Below are 13,064 nucleotides of genomic sequence, written 5' to 3'. Positions count from 1 at the left end.
AAAAGCCCCTGCTGTCCAGACAGCCACGACTTGGGAAATGATTCTGAGTGGCCTCCCATTTGCTGCAAATATACCCTACTTTATGTGACAACTACTGCTGTTAGACAGTCTAATTTTAACTCACCAGAAGACGAACCCACTTTGGTTGGGTAACACATATGATATTCAGCTAAAGATCGATGAAAACATATTGGATCCCCTATTAAACCATAGCCTGGACTTTAGGGGCCACGAAAAAAGACGAGTGGCTCCCGACAAAGTCCACAAATGAATTTTATTTATATTTTTTATTTAACAATAAAAATACATTTTTAATTCTGAAATTTCATTTTCATAATAACATGTAAAATAATACAAAAATTATTTAGATATTTTTTAATATACCCAATAATAGAAAATGTGAACTTTATGTTCGCATTTATGATCACATTCATACCAAGATATATCATAACTGGTAATGATTTTACAGCGGTTGAAATAGATAGCACAGTAGTATATGAATAGCCAATTTAAAAAGAAAAAGAAAATATCTTGTTCTGTAGCACTCAAACCAATTACAGGCTTTGAGACCTTGAGCAAGTTTTATATAATTTCCACATGCTTCAGTTTCCTCCAAAATAAGGACAACAATAGAATCTACCACATGAACCTGTAAAGCAAATAATGGGAGTTAATAAAGGTAAAGTATATAAAAAGATGAAGATAATATCTTTGTATTTACCAACTTGCCTCATTCCTTCAATTGTAGCAGTAGTGATAACAATGCAGACATTTTTTATTATTGATTTACAATGGAGAGTTCCATATACCTCTTTTTCCTTTTTCCATATGGAAAAAGTGTTACCAAGATTTGCCTTATTGAAACAAACATTCAAGTACTGCTCCCTCAGAAATTTTCAGTATGAGATAGCACTTCCTAAACCATAACTGTTAGAAATACATTCTCTGCATTATTATGTTGAAGTCATAATAGAAAGTATATTATCTGTATAACAAGACCACAGACTGTGTTTCTTATCTATTCAAGCAAGGTAGGATTATTTAGCACACTAAATTAACAAAATGAAGTTTATTGCCTGCCAGTTTTGCTTGTCTTACTAAAAGATTTAGGAAATTATGCTGCAGTAGGTTGGATCGTCTACCCACAAAAAGATATGTCCAAGTCCTAACTCACTGTCTGTGAATGTTACCTTATTTGGAAATAGGGTTTTTGCAGATGTTTTTAAGGATCTTGAAATGGATCATCCTGGATTTATGGTGAGCTCTAAATCCAATGACTGGGATCCTAATAGGAGAAAGAAGAGGGATATTTGAAATACACAGACACAAATTGGAAATGGAGGTGGAAATTGAAGTGATGCATCTAGAAGCCAGTGCTGGCAGGAGCCACCAGCAATAGGAGAGAGCTGTGAAAGATATTATCCCTTGGAGCCCTCAGGAGGAATCCACACTAACCGTACCTTGCTTTCAGCCTTTTGGCCTTCAGCACTGTGAGAGAATACATTTCTGTTGTTCTAAGCCAGCAAATTTGTGGTAATTTGTTATGGCAGTGCTAGGAAACTAAAATGTGTGTTTCATATACTTTTGATATTTATTTAGCTCTGTGATTACAATAACCTAAATTAACACTGAATATCTGTGAAAAGTTTTTTTTACTTTAAATGTCATCTTTTAGTTTCAGAACTATGGGTATAAGCAGCACGTACTACTAGAGAATGTGATGAGACATTTTAGTGGCTGGAAGAGGAGAAGACGGCTGGAGAGAACCTGGAAATATCTCTTCCATACTTCTCATTTCATAGAGTCTGAATTTAGACTTGGACTACGATTGGTCTTCATCTTACTTACTTTCCCTTAATCTGCCATGTCTCCTGGTTAGTAGCTCCAATGAGAAATGTGAGAACTTAATGAAGCAAAGGGATCAAGTGGCTGTATAATCCACAAACGAAATAGTTGCTCCCTAAACAGATAAGTATTAGTTAAAATCATACCTTAATTATTACAGAAATCATTTCCTCAGAGCCGTACTTTAAAAGAAACAAGCAAAAACAAAAATTTTCTTTGTTACTTCAGAGGCAGCCAAGATGCAGTATGAAAAGATAACACATTCTTGCTTTCAGCTCGATGATATTTAATGAGTTTTGTAATGATCAAGTTTTCTCTTTCAAGGTCTTTGTGCACATGCGTTTCTGCAAGAAAAAGATATGAGGAGAGGTATTTTACAGGAGTTTTGTCTTTCAATACCTGAATACTCTTTTACTCCATGGGGCACTTCACAAATGTGTTCATTTTTGCCTTCATTTTCTGTCTTAGTAATTGATCTGCAGGCTAGTTGCTCTTGGAACGGATGCTTTCAGACAGTTTCAGTGTGGTGGATGTGAGTTGCTAGGCAACCTCACCTGTAACAGCAAGGTTGCCAAGTCTTTTACCTCTGAGAGCCTTGTTTGGGGAGAATGTGAGGCAAAAATTACTTCTAACTCTTGAGTCTTTAAGCCTCCAAAAACAGATTTAGAATGAATACTTAAGGTACTTAAAAAGGAATACCATGAAATAGAAAAAAAATAGCACATCAACATTTTATTTTCAGGCTGTAAGCGATATCTTAAAAAAAATTCCTTTGACAAATTTTAAGTATCAGATCAATGTTTTATTAAGATCTTAAAATATGAACTGAGCGAATAATACATTTATTTCTTCTATTTGTAGGTTCTTCTCGCTGACCTTTCTATGTGTTTAAACCACAACTTCATAATAATGGTACCTAAGCATTATTACACTTAAATAACATTGTGGTTATGATTATTTTCTTCGAAACAAGTCATTCTTATAAGATATTCAATCTTGGAGAAATGGCACAAATGAATATTGAGAAATATTACAGGGCTGTTGTGGTATTAGATGATTCAATTTTATGGCTATGTCTATTAGATAAGTATTGATTATGATCCAGTTACAGGGAAGACAGGAGGGCTGATATATTGCCATTGGATTTGGCTCATGGAGGCAGTAAATTTTTATACTTGATTAGAAGCCATATCTCTACTTGAAGACCTTTAAATAGGAGATAATTTCTCTGGAGGAGACAAGGGTGCAGTTTCCTGCTGTCATGCATTCCTACTGCTCTGAAGTCATCTCAGCACAAGACGGGAGAGTTGATTGGCTCAGAAATAAAAGCAGTTTCTTAAATGTGATCCGCTCTGTTGAAGAAATTCTGTTTATTAGTTTGTTTTAACTTAGAACCCAAGGAACTAATGAATATGCATTCATGACGGTAGTAGGAAAAGACCAGAAACGGTACAAAAGTTACTCTTTCAGGGCTTTCCCTACAAGAATTTGGGTAGATAACATACGAATACAATTTTGTCCATCTATATAGCATGTACACTTTTTATTGTCCTCAACTTATTTTCATCCTTAGTTAAACACGTTTTGGTATCATTTTTATTGAGTAGGTACTTGTGAGTAGTCCTCAGATGTAGGCCATTTGTTTACAATGGAGAGGTAATATAGTGACTTAGGAGGAAAATTTTCCATGAGGAAAATACAAAACGAATTGGGTAACTAGGAAAAAATATCTGAATTTCATTTTTTTAACCTAAATTTTTTGGCATTTGGTAGAAGAGATCTAATCAGTGAATCTGCTTATATAACCAACGCAGTTGGAATGAATGCCACTCAGACAACACCAACCTTTCTACCCAACCTTCCTGTTTATCACCTTCTTAAGTAAACCCTCCAAAAAGGGTCAGTGATAAATGTGGGAATCAAGATTCCTTTAAGTGTGATAAGTTAGACTATATCTGATACCACTATGCAGCATATTTTCCCACATAGGAACTATTTTATTTTCATTTGCAGTAAACAGACAACTAACTTGTTCAATCTGCTATTTCAAAGAGCTCTTTGAATGTAAGAAAGATTGACAAGTATTCCAATTAGTAGAGCAGGAATTTTCTATTGAAACTATTGTGAAGTATAGACACAAATACATTCATATACACATGAATAAAAATGTATTAGCAAAGAAAATACATAACAACCCTCTCAATATAAGTTTTGGACTTCATGTTCTAGAGAAATGAAGCTAAGTTGTATCAAATAGTTAACTACTCCATTTAGAGGTTTAGGACTGCTGCTGCTGACAATACTTGTCACTAGGGAAGAAATTATCCAAAGAGTTGGAAATCTGTGTTTCCCTCAGCATTAAGAGAGGTGTAGAACACTCAGCGGGAAAGGAGGTATTATATAACAAAGCATAGAAGAAATTTTGTTAGAAAATTATGGTTCTACACTGTTCCCTTACAGTTTGGTTATCGTTCATATGTGTCTTAACTGAAGTCTCCAGAGAAAGCCCCCTTTTCTGCGCAACCTGGATGGATGATCCAAACAAATGCTAGCCATTCACAGGACTTTCTTTGATCACAAGATTGTTCTCTAAATTTGCTGAAGTCTCTAGGTTTTACATTTTAAATTAAAGAAAGATTATGCAACATTTTACAGTTCAACAGCTCAGATTTAGTTTCATATTAAGCATATTACAGGCTTTTAGTGTTATAATTTGACAAGAATAGAAGTCATTTCTGCATGGGAAGCTGTGCTCATAAAGCCTGGTCACCGTTGATGGAAGCCAGTTCGGAAGGCTGCTTCAGCAGTGCATTCGGGAGAGGATCTTGGAGTAGGATTGCAGGAATACACATGGAGAGACGAATATATTTGTTAAATATTTAGGTGGAGAAAATCTTCAAGGATTGGTGATACATTGGATGGGGGGACAAGGGAAAGGAGTTATTAAAGATGCCTCTTAGGTCTCTGGGTTATGTATCTTTGACTTTTTAAACAGGAATTGCTTTTGAACACACATGTATCTGATATGAGTCCTGTCTTAACTTCTGTTTCCTGGTTTTCAGGTTTTTTCCCCTTTTCGTTTTATTTCCTACCATGTCTAGTTTAATTATAGTCATTCCCTTGTTTTCAAATTTCTAATTCTATTCCTATTTTCATGTTATGGGTGGTTAAATTTTGTTTTTAACAAACACAATATAAAAGGCCTTTCTTTTATCACCACAATTCCCTAAAAAGACAAACCCTTTAGCATAATTTTACCTACTCATCTCCCTTACTAACATTCCAAAATTTGTTGTAATAATCTGCAGATTTTAATTCCAAATTTAAATTTTAAAAAACATCTTTCCTTTTAAAATCTTTTCTTAAAAATTCAATGACTCTTTATAATGAGGTTATTAAAAATAGTTCACCCTAGTTTTATATTTTATGGACATTGTCCACAATTCTTTTATGCATATCAAGGTGTACATCTCTTTCCTTATTTGTTTGTTTGTTTTTTTTGGGGGATGTTCATTATTCTGATTTATTTGACTAGAATTATTCCTTGGATGTGTCCTTGTTTTTTTTTTTCCCTAGAAATGGCAAGATAACATTGGGCAGAATGTTTGACACATTCATGGTAATGTGAAATGTGACAAGCCCAACAACTGGTAACTATTAAGTATTCAAAACTTGATTGAAAAAAGGAATGAAATAGAGAAATATTTTTTGAGTTCTTATATATTGAAAGGTAAATCTTATGTTCACAATATTTTTTTCTCTCAGATATACCTAAATATGCTTTTTCTTTATTTCTTTTTTGATTATCTTTATTACAATAGGTAATATATCTGATAGGAGATAGGTTAATTTATCTTTGGAAATATCTGGTTTTAAAATGTGGATGCTTGCCAAATTATCTTTTAATCCTAGGTTTTTTAGTCCTAATTCTTTGAATTGTAATATATCTAAATATGCATAGAAATATTTCTTTTTACAGAAAGTATGAATATAACTTGATAAACATTTTTATTTAAAAAATCAAGTCTTCCTTTAGGTCCAGAAAATTATCTTTTAATATTTCTTTAGGTACCGGTTTCAGATAGATTCTGGACCTCTCCCATAATCATAGAATAAGAATATTTGAGTTATAGCCAAGGAATTCTTTTTTTTTTTTTTTTTTTTTTTGACTAGCCTCAAGTTGATTTTGTTGTTCCAGGAAGTTTGAGAATTACTGTTGCAGTTAATATCAAGATAAATAAAGCATGATTTCTACATCGAAATAAAAGCTTGAGTTCAACAAGGTGGTATGAGAATTATAAACATAACCATAAGTGGGAGTGAACCAATTGGAGAGGAGATGTAAAATGTAATTTTGAGATTTTGCTGAATATTGAACTATTTCAATTTTTGCTTCCAAATATATACACTGGTGTTACAGTGCTTTCCACTTTGAAATTTCATTTCAGTGACATCTTTTGAAATCCCAGAGAGCAGACTGGGCAGGGGAGCCTCATATACATATATTTGTATGTAAATATAGTTATACTCATATGTATAAATGTGTTCCAAAAAGACAGGTAAAATAGATAGACAGACAGATAGGTAGATGTACAAAAAAAGAGGCTACTTACTTTACCTCTCTCTCCCTGTTTTTACCTATCTATCTATCTATCTATCTATGATCTAATTTTCCATGTTAAGAGAAAATTTGAGCATGTTTGCATAAGTTTTAGTCTTAGTATTATGATCATTTTGCCATTACAGAGACTGCCTTCTGATCTCTCTATGAGGCCACTCAGGACACCAAAGGGGATGGTGGTCATTATTAGACAGTCACATGTCCTATAGCTCCTCTCAAAAGAAAGAAATAAAAGTGAATTGATATTGAGTTAATTGTAAGTGGCCTATATGCTTTTTATAAGTTTAGCTATGGAATGAACAAATTTATAGTGCTTTCTTATATTTATCTTTTAAGTCAGAACTGCGCAAGTGAAATGTTTAAAAATAAATGAGCCAACATATTTAGTTTGAAAATAGAGATATTATTTGATTGCATTCCCCTAAATCTAAATTTGAAAAATTTATTTTGAAAGTCAATTCAGATTTTCACAAAGAGGTTTAGTTAATCTTGATAAAAACCCTTTCAGGGGAAGTTAATCACAAATTCCTTTATGTTATGATCGATTTTTAAAATATAACATCTGAATTTTTTCTTTTTGGCTTTTTGGATGTGTTGATAAAATCTTAAGATGAAGCATATTCTTTAGTGAATTCTCTACTAAAATCCAAGGCTTTGTAGAGTTTTGGTTTTTAATAAATTTCATTTTTATAAATGTTTCCAATGAGAAGACGTGTAATCCCTAAAACTCTCTTTTCTCTTGCAAAGTGTTTTATATATATGTATATATCCCTGATGTCATTCCTGGAACATCAGTAAGGCAATAAACTTGAAGTTTGTTTTCCACATGTGAAAAGGTATTTAGTGTTATAAGATAGTTGTGCTGAAAGTGATCTTAATGATCATCTAACTTCACTTCATTGTATTATTTCGGTCATTGAAAAGATATATTTGAATTATTCGCAAGAAGATAGGCATTATAAATAAAAAGAATAAGCTACTGAAACCCTATTTAGTAGAAATAGAGTTTAGTAGAAAAACGATGAGGAAAATAAGACCAAATGCTGTGAAGTGAATCATTAGAACCTAGAGCCAGCTACAGTATAGTGTACTTCCACATTTATGTATAACTGATCGACTAGGAAATGCAACAATGGCTGTGGAAGGCAAACCAAAGCCGTCTGAAAATGTGGAATTATCCTGACACTTAGAATTATCTATCTATTACAATAAAAGGTATTCATCAATGTTCTCTTATTGTCACTCTTTTTTACACTGCCAAATTGGAATCACATATATCTAGTTAAGAATCTGCTAGTGCCTGAAGAACTGTTTCTTTTTTGTAAATGAGTGGTTTCCAAACTGGAGGTTCATATGATGATATCTAAGGAAGCATAATGCAAATATTCTATTTGTATTTATTTTTATCTAAAAGATAAGAAATCAGACGTCTCTACTAATTGATATTTAGATTGACCCTGGCAGCCTCAGCCACACACCTTTTTTGCAGGCAGCTTTATTGTTGTAATCACCTCCCCTCAACCCATACTACCCCTGTTTTTGCCCCTTTCCTCTAGGTGAGGTAAAACAAAGTATTGAATGACTCTTTGTGGGCCCAGGCTTTACCTTAACCAATGCACATCGTTACTGCAATGGCTGTGCTTCTGACTCTCATCTCTTTGCCAGAAAAACACTGGTGAAAAATGTGTTTCTTTTTTCTCTCCTCTCTCAAACATATTATAGTAGGTTTCTGATGCAATTTTGATTCTCTGTCACAATACAGTCCAGGGAGAGTTTTAGTCAAGCGATTGATCTGAAAGTGGGGCCCCATCTGTTAGCTTCTCACATGGGAGGTTAATCTTCAGAGTTGAAAATTCATAGGGATGGATATATAACAATCCTGAGATACAATAAAGTGTTCAAAAATTGAATGAAGTAATTTATCTAAAAGAAGCAGCTGGGAACACAGGGATATTTATGAAAGTTTGGTGTGTTTGTAATAGATGTTTAGTAACAACAGTAAAATTCTTAGAAATATATGTCTAGCTACCTAACTTCAAAATGTAACTTGGAAAAATTTCACCTAAAATTATGCATCCTATGTTTTTAAAACATTCATTAGGACTAATTAAAACATCATCTACATTCATAGAACCCTAGTAAAAAATAGTATTGCTGATAATAGTATTCCTCTTTGAATCACAATTATCTGGAGAGAGCTGTAAGATCCCACACTTGTGTACATCCTGTGGGACCAGGACTACTAGCACTTTGATTTTCTTTTACTTTTTTTAACATTTTGTTTCTATGTCATCTTTGTTACCAATTTTTGTTTCTTAAAATAGAATTTTCCTTTAACTTTATGCCAATGTGCAGTAGGAGGTCTATAGAATTTAAATATCTACCTACTTACATATTTTTCTTGAAATATTAAAATCAATATATTACTTGGCATATTTAGTACACATAATAAATGTGAAAAATCAGTTTATTATCACATTTATTACTCAGATTTACTTATGATTACAACTGTAAATTTTTAAAAATCCACAAAAATCTTTACCAAAAAAGACAAAGAAAACATTGATAAAAAGGAGCTAATATTTAAAGAAAACATTGATAAAAAAAGAGCTAATATTTAATTTCTGGGCTATTTTGAGTAGAATGTGCTTTTAGCATTCTTATTTCTATTTTGTGTCTGAATTTTCCATATTTTGTAATGGGAGTTTCACTATTCAAAAATGATTGATAGTGCATTTTGAAGAAAGAAATACAACTCCCCTTAATAGTACAGAGTCTGCTAGATGTCATACCCAGCAAGTGCCTTCTGAAGGGTTTCCTGAAGGTTGTGTACTTGTACTGTAAGGTAAAGAGCATCATCCTCCAACAGAATTTTATGGGCAGGCTAGGGGTTCCTTTGACATCGTATGTTGCTCACCTTGGCGCCCACTACACAGTGCTAGTGGATGAGAAGGAAATTGACTTCAGAATTGATGCCTGTTATTCCAAGTGTTACTCCTTGTGATGATTATTTTGACATTCATATTTGGAACCACCGGTGTTTTCTTTATTCATGACATATCAGTACTATGTCAGGTCACCCCTAGTAAGCAATCTCATGAACTTTTCTCCCTCAAGGTTGCTTAGATCGACGAGGGCCTATTCCTTTGATATGTTCCCAAGGCCCCTGCGTTTCCCCACACACCCATTAGTGGGGCCGCTAATCCCTCTCAAGACCTTCGGATGCTTCCCCAGGGACCCAAAGCGATTATGGGGTATTCCACCTAATCTGTAGCCTAAGTCAGACCATCCTACATTTACTCAGACTTAGTGAAAATGCACCTAGTCATTTTCACATAATGTCATAATGGACAAATAGAAACACCTGTCCATTATTTGATTTGATTATATACAGAAGAATTTACATACGGACAGAAATGACAAGGCATTTATTTTGATTGAGTGATTACAGAAAATTCTCTAAATTATCAAAGCTCCTTTCTCAAAGGAAGTATGTAGATAAAATTTTAGTTTCCTTATAAGATTGACGTCAATAATATGCTGATGGTTTGGGGAGTGAACACATTTATAAGAATGCCCCAAATTGTTAACACTCTTAACGTTTTACAAATTTGGCATCACTTTTACATTACTTATATTCTAATTTGGAATAATTAGAAGCTATATAAAGGTGAAATGGAACATCAACATGCTATTCTTTAATCATTTATTGCATTTACTGGCTTCCCTTTTTCTATTACTTTTATTTCATGTATTTGCTCTTTTCTGCATAGGACCCTCCTCTCCCTTCAGTTTATCTTTCTTTCTATCTTGCATCTCTTCTTCCCTTGGAGTAGTTTTCATATTTATATCTGGTGATGAGAACAGTACAGTAAACAAATTATATGGAATATGAGTTTTAAACTTTATGGCCTCAGGAATAATAAGCAAGCCTTTTACTTTACAGAGGCCTGAGTTTTAAACCAAGGTTGATTTAAAACTCTTCCTTCAGGGAAATATTTATTGGGAGCACATTTAGACCATGTGGAGAGTTCAAGTATTGTCTACCCAAGTGACTGTGCCAGGAAGAGAGAAGGTGTGAATCTTTCCACATGAATGCTTCTTTTCATCTTCATCGAGTCTGGAAATACAAAGCATGAATAATAAACAGAAAAGACCAATTCTAAAACAATAAATATGCTGCGATTTGTTCATTTTTATTTCCATTTCAAAATAAAATTTTCATAGGTGAAGCTCTAACTTACAAAATCTGTAACTTTCAGCTAGATTTTGTGAGATGTTCCCAATCCACTTGTGTATATTTTGTATGCATATTTCCTATTAATGCAATGGAAATTATTTGAAAGGAGTAAATTCTTGGGAGGCATTATATATCCCGAAAGTTTTATGCCCTCAGTTCATTATACTGATTGCTAAAGAAAATAACACTGCAGAAAAATATGAATGGGACACAAATGCAGTGTAGCCATTGAGCGCCACACTGCTTGTGTTCAAATCCCAGCTCCACGACTACCTGTCTGCCTAGGGTAGGTTATTCAACCTATCTTTGTTTTATCATGTGTAAAATTGGATAATAATAGCACCTACTTACCTCTATATTGTTTTGAGAATAAAGTACTTAATATAACGTAAAGTCCTCAGATGGTTTAGAGTAAGGAGAGGTCCATCAGTTTGCATAACTACATGGAGGACCATTCATGCTGAAGTCTCTGTGATAAGTGCCTGCTGGAAAACAACGTAGTGTGTGACTGATGCCCCTTGACATGGTGCTGCACAGCAGTCTCGTGTGGCAGGATGTAAACTAGCTGTTATTATTACTGTGATATATGCTCGGGTGATCTTACTTCTTGGTTTCCTTAAGACAGTTTCATTTATATGTCTTCCTGGAAAAAATATTAATAACAACTTCTTTCATTCTTAGAATCCATTTATTCAAGCCTATTTAGAAGAAATTTACTAGCTCGTGTGTTTTGAACTTTAATGAAGAGTATTTTGCTTTTACTTACATTTCAATATATATGGATTTAGACTCCATTAAGTCTACATGGTCTATTATACACAGTTTTCCATAAATGAAGATGTTCACTTGATTCAGGGCAAAACCGAAGTTTGAGTTTTTTCCCCCAGTGTTGTTACTTTTTCTTTTTCCAAATGATTAGTATTCTTATTTTATGAGACTCTCCACAGGCATTTTGATGTAATCTCATCAGAATTAATCAACTTGTTATGCCATATATAACACTTATTTCTAGACAGTTGAAGAACACTACACGTTATTTCAAAATTTCCCAAAGTTTTAGATCAATACCCCTAAGAAAAGTGATATTTGCATGGAAGATTGAACTGAAATAGAAGGATTAGGGACATTTATAAGAAACTTGGTAACATAGATCATTACATTTTCTTTAAATTATACAATTATAAAAGAGAAATTGAGATTAGCTAAGATATTAAATATTAAATTTATATAAAACTTCCAGATAAAATATTTTCATTTTTTAAAGGATAAACTAGAGCTTGCTTCCCTGAACATATATCAGATTTTACACATAATTCTGATCAAAGTGTTTAAATAATCTTTTCATTTTATTTCCAATAACCGTCAGTGATAAATTTGACATGAATAGGTAGTAATAAATGGTAAAATAAAAATGTGTGTGTGTGTGTTTTTGTGTGTGTGTGACTCATTGTCAGGAACATCTTTCTCACCATTAATCCAAATTAGGTTAATTTTATTGCTTTAAATTGTATGTCAGGGATAATTTTTCTTGAAATCTAACATTTTGCTTTTTTAAAAATAAGTGTTATGTTGAAATTTCTTGTGAAAATAGATTTCAAAATCAATTGGACTTCATATCAATAGTTTAAAAGTAATGACAAAGGTTTCATTCAAGAATACACAGTGGTTGTTCTACTAGTCTGGATTTTTTTTTTTGTAATTTCAAACTCAATTCTGTAGAGTTGTTAGATTTTTCCCCTCTCTAAATCTGTGTCTTTCCACTCACCCAGTGATGGACATTTAGGTTGTTTGATGATACCCTTCCTCCGGACAACCAACATTTCCGTATGAAATACAAAAGAGCTCATAGTGGGCCTATCTTCTTACGTCAAAGCTGAAAAGACATGTGTCTAGCAACTTTGGTTTTATTGTCTTCAGTAATTTTTTATATTTATTTATTTAACTATTCAGATCTATAGATAATGTTTACGTATGAGAGCTTCTCTTTGACTAAAACTGTGTTTTGCTTGCATCTCAGTGTTTTCTGATTGAAGATGTAAAAACACGTCTCCTCCTCTCATGTCAGCAGCACCATCACTGCACATGCTTACGCAGGTTTCCATAATATCTTATCTTTTAAAAGTATTCATTTATCACTTTCAAGTTTGTTTTGGCATGTTTTTATTGAACAAACACATTTATTTCAAGTATCTCTCTTCAGAGATTCTATCTAGTGCTATTAACTGTGCATCAGGACTAACATTTGTAAATTCACCAATTTGCAATAGATACTTCCTAAAGCTAATAATCATCTGGATTCGTGTTGTCTTTGTGTCAGCTGACTGACATGTTGTCACTTCATGTCATGAGAGTTTGTTT

The 13,064-nt window shown here is 33.2% G+C and overlaps 1 long non-coding RNA gene across 1 annotated transcript; it reads right to left on the bottom strand.

The window, feature by feature from the left end:
- Positions 1–1,184: 1,184 nt before the first annotated feature.
- On the bottom strand, positions 1,185–11,180 carry LOC131408144 (uncharacterized). The gene is made up of 3 exons (XR_009220699.1): positions 11,058–11,180; positions 1,992–2,189; positions 1,185–1,285 (listed from the first exon to the last, which is right to left on the bottom strand). It is a non-coding gene; the product is annotated as an uncharacterized LOC131408144 (long non-coding RNA).
- Positions 11,181–13,064: the final 1,884 nt, after the last annotated feature.

The sequence above is a fragment of the Diceros bicornis genome, chromosome 7 (assembly GCF_020826845.1).
Source record: "Diceros bicornis minor isolate mBicDic1 chromosome 7, mDicBic1.mat.cur, whole genome shotgun sequence".
NCBI classification, from domain to species: Eukaryota; Metazoa; Chordata; class Mammalia; order Perissodactyla; family Rhinocerotidae; genus Diceros; species Diceros bicornis.
The sequence above is the reverse complement of the archived record's forward strand: the minus strand, read 5'-3'. Positions and strand labels throughout refer to the sequence as shown.